The sequence below is a fragment of the Athene cunicularia genome, assembly GCF_003259725.1.
Source record: "Athene cunicularia isolate RWA chromosome 8 unlocalized genomic scaffold, athCun1 chr8_part1, whole genome shotgun sequence".
NCBI classification, from domain to species: Eukaryota; Metazoa; Chordata; class Aves; order Strigiformes; family Strigidae; genus Athene; species Athene cunicularia.
Genome location: NW_020799109.1, coordinates 17,478,706 through 17,482,099, shown reverse-complemented (window position 1 = coordinate 17,482,099; position 3,394 = coordinate 17,478,706).

The following is a 3,394-nucleotide window of genomic DNA, read 5'->3' as shown; positions in this document are numbered from 1 at the left end:
TTTTCTTGTCCTTGGAACAGGTGCTTCTTAATGCAATTAAACCTTGCACAAGTAATATTGTTTTCATCAGTGTTATATATAAAAAGTTTTAAAATCATTGTATCATGCTTCTCTTGGAGATAACAGCTACAGAGTACAATTATCGAAGTGTTTTTTTTTTTTTTTTTTTTTTTTTTTTTTTTTCAAACCCTCTTTCTGCAATCTAAGATTTCCCTGAGATAGCTGGGTTGTTAGCAGGTGAGTACATACATAATTGGTCATTGGATCTTACAACAGCAGTAAGATATTAAGGGTTCTTCTATCCACCTCTCTTTACAATGTTTTTATGCTCTGTTTTAAAAAAAAAGTGCTTCCAAAAGACTTGATGTAACATGCTTATATTGCTCTCATTGGTAAATGGGACACCCTGTGTAAAATCAGTCTAGAATGTGCATGAAAGAAAAATGATATGCAGGGCTGAAGAGGAAGTTAAGAAAACTATAGCAAAATATTTTTTCCATTGTTATGCTTGACTCTCAAATATCTCATTAGTAAGCTATTAACTCACCAGCTAAAGCACCAAATTTGATTTGGGACACACAGGTGACCAATGTTTAAAGGTAGCTCTGCATTTTGTATATGTGCAGAGCCTTACTCTGGTTTTGTACTGGTTTTGGCTGGGATAGAGTTAATTTTTTTCACAGTAGCTAGTATGGAGCTATGGTTTGGGTTTGTGCTGGAAACAGTGTTGATAACACAGGTGTTTTAGTTACTGCTGAGCAGTGCTTACAGTGTCAACGTCTTTTCTGCTCCTCAGACTGCTCTGACAGTGAGTAGGTTGGAGGTGAACAAAAGGTTGGGAGGGGATACAGCTGGGACAGCTGACCCCCACTGAGGAGAGGGATATTCCATACCATGTGATGTCATACTCAGCAATAAAACTGGGGGGGAGGTTGAAAGGGGGGCCATTGCTTAGGGACTGGCTGAGCATTGGGCTCTTAGTGGCTGAGCAATTGTTTTAATTTGCATCATGTGTCTTTCTTGGGTTTTATTTTCCTCTCTTTTTTGATATTTTTTTTCTTTTTTCCTTAGAACTTTAAAAGTTATTACTTCTTCTTTAATTATTAAACTGTTTTTGTTTCAACTCACAAGTTTCTTTCTCACTTTTACCCTTCCAATTCACCTCCCATCCCACTGGGGTAGTGATGGGGAAGTGAGCAAGCAGCTGTGTGGTGTTTAGTTGCCATCTGGCGTTAAACCACGACCCTCATATTATAGGACCCTTTGTATTAGACTTGAGTAGTTTAATTTTTTTTTTTTTTCCTATTTTGTCCAGGTGCTGCAGTGTGGTAATCTTTTTGTTTCATCAAATGTCTGAACACATAAGATGCAGCACTGAGATGAATAAACATACCAAGCACAATTTAGCTGTTATGGCTATTTATTGTTTCCTTCATTTGCTCCTTTAAGGCATTTGACTAACATCTGCTATTTTAACAAAATGACTGTTGGCTAAATCAACAAACCATTACAAAGGACCTTTAGACATACAAGTAAGAACCAGTGACTTGTTTTCATTAATGTACTGTTCATTGTGTTTGCAAAGGCATCTGAATATCCCCTTGCATTATTGTTGAAATGATGCTGGTAACATTAGCAATGTAAGAACTGCAATTTAATTATAGATTTTTATTACTAACTAGCTAGCATTAAGTACTTTGGGTTCAATTTTAAGAAATGCCAGAATGACCAGTTAAGTAAGTTTAAAAATAGGATTAGTGTTGTAACTACAGAGATGGGAAAGAACAGATACAGCTGGGGACAGCAAGGTGAACTTTCTGTAAGTTGTTAAAATGATCTGTTGTTTACAGAGACTGCTAATAGTAGCATTCTCATCTGCCACATCAACGACTTTTCTGCTGCTTATGGACAAAGCGCTTGAAAAATTGCGGCAGACGGAATAAAGAAATGCTGAGATAGGATCCATCATTTTTTTTTTGCAACATTTCTGAAAATTATTGTCTTTCTGTGGTGGAAATTAAAACTCTCAATTCTAGTTAATGAGAATAGGGTCAGGAGGGACCAACTGCTGACAATGATTGCCAGCAGATCTCTTTCATAGAACAGGTTATATGAGAAGCCAGGACAAACCTGGAAAGCTTGATGAGACTGATAGTGCTGATGGGGCACATCTGTTGCAGACACTGCTACATACTCATTTCACTTAATATCGCATGCTGTATTCACACTGACAGTTACAGTGATTTTTTTTTTTTTGTTACTATTTCATCTTTTGAGCTATCTGAGGTTTATTGAGCTATTTGTGAAAAAGGGCATTGCAAAAGGAAAAAGAGAAGCTGTAAATTTGTGTCTTGGCATCTGTATCTTTTAATAGTTCAGCTTCCTTTTATTCCAAAAGGTGTATATATATTTTTTAAATCTGAAGAATGTGTTGGCATGTTCAAACTAGCTCGTTTTCAACCAGCATTCAGCATTTCAGTCAGCAGAAAACTGTTTAGAAGTTGTGTGGTGAATGAATTTGGCTCAATATTGGCAAGTATTAAGAGAACTTTTCAAGGCCGATGCATTTCCTTCTTTGATCTGGCAAAATGAAAAATATTCTTGTTATATAGTGCAGACATGGTCTTGTGGTGTGAACAGTCCTTTGTACCTGATTAATAGCCAATTTACAACTGTTCAGAGACATCAATACTGATCCCTTTAAAGCATGAAGTAATGGTACTTTCTGAAATCTGTAGACCCTTCTGTCCTATTCGTCCCTCTCTTTATCAATGAAGAGAGGCTCAAAACAAAGGAATATTTTTTTTTTCCCCCACACTGTTTGACAGCGTGGGCTTGAAAACCTGTTGTTGCTCAATCTACAAACTAATTTTGCATATGGATAATTTCTTGGGGAATTAGTCTGGACCAGAGTTAGCGCTGGAGGGCTTTGGTTTTGCACAGTTCTTGTGGGTTTCTCCTTCTCCGTGGCCTGATGTTTGGTGCCAAGGTGGGTGTGACGGGGAGAGGCAGAAGGGGAGCTCATCACGCCGGTCAGGGTGACCGGCGGGGTGTGCGTGTGCTGCTCGAGTCAGGCTGAGCTCTGTGCAGAGCCCCTCTGCCAGGGGCTTCCCCGAATCACACCTGCGGGTCTTGCAGGAGGGCCAGGTTTTTCTCACGGTCGGATCGCCGAGGGGCAAACCACAACAGCTGTAGCAGATGATGCCAGCGTCGGGGGAACTAAAATTTTCTTGTATTTTCTTCCCTTTTCTGGAAATTGGTCTCTGCTTGGTCTTAGTTCCCCAGACACTTTTCGTGCAAACTCCGGCAGTTTTGCTTCAGCTCGTTTTCTGCGGGATTCCACCGAGCTGCGGGAGAGCCCAGAAAGGGCTGGCCCAGAGCACGCCGGCGGGGA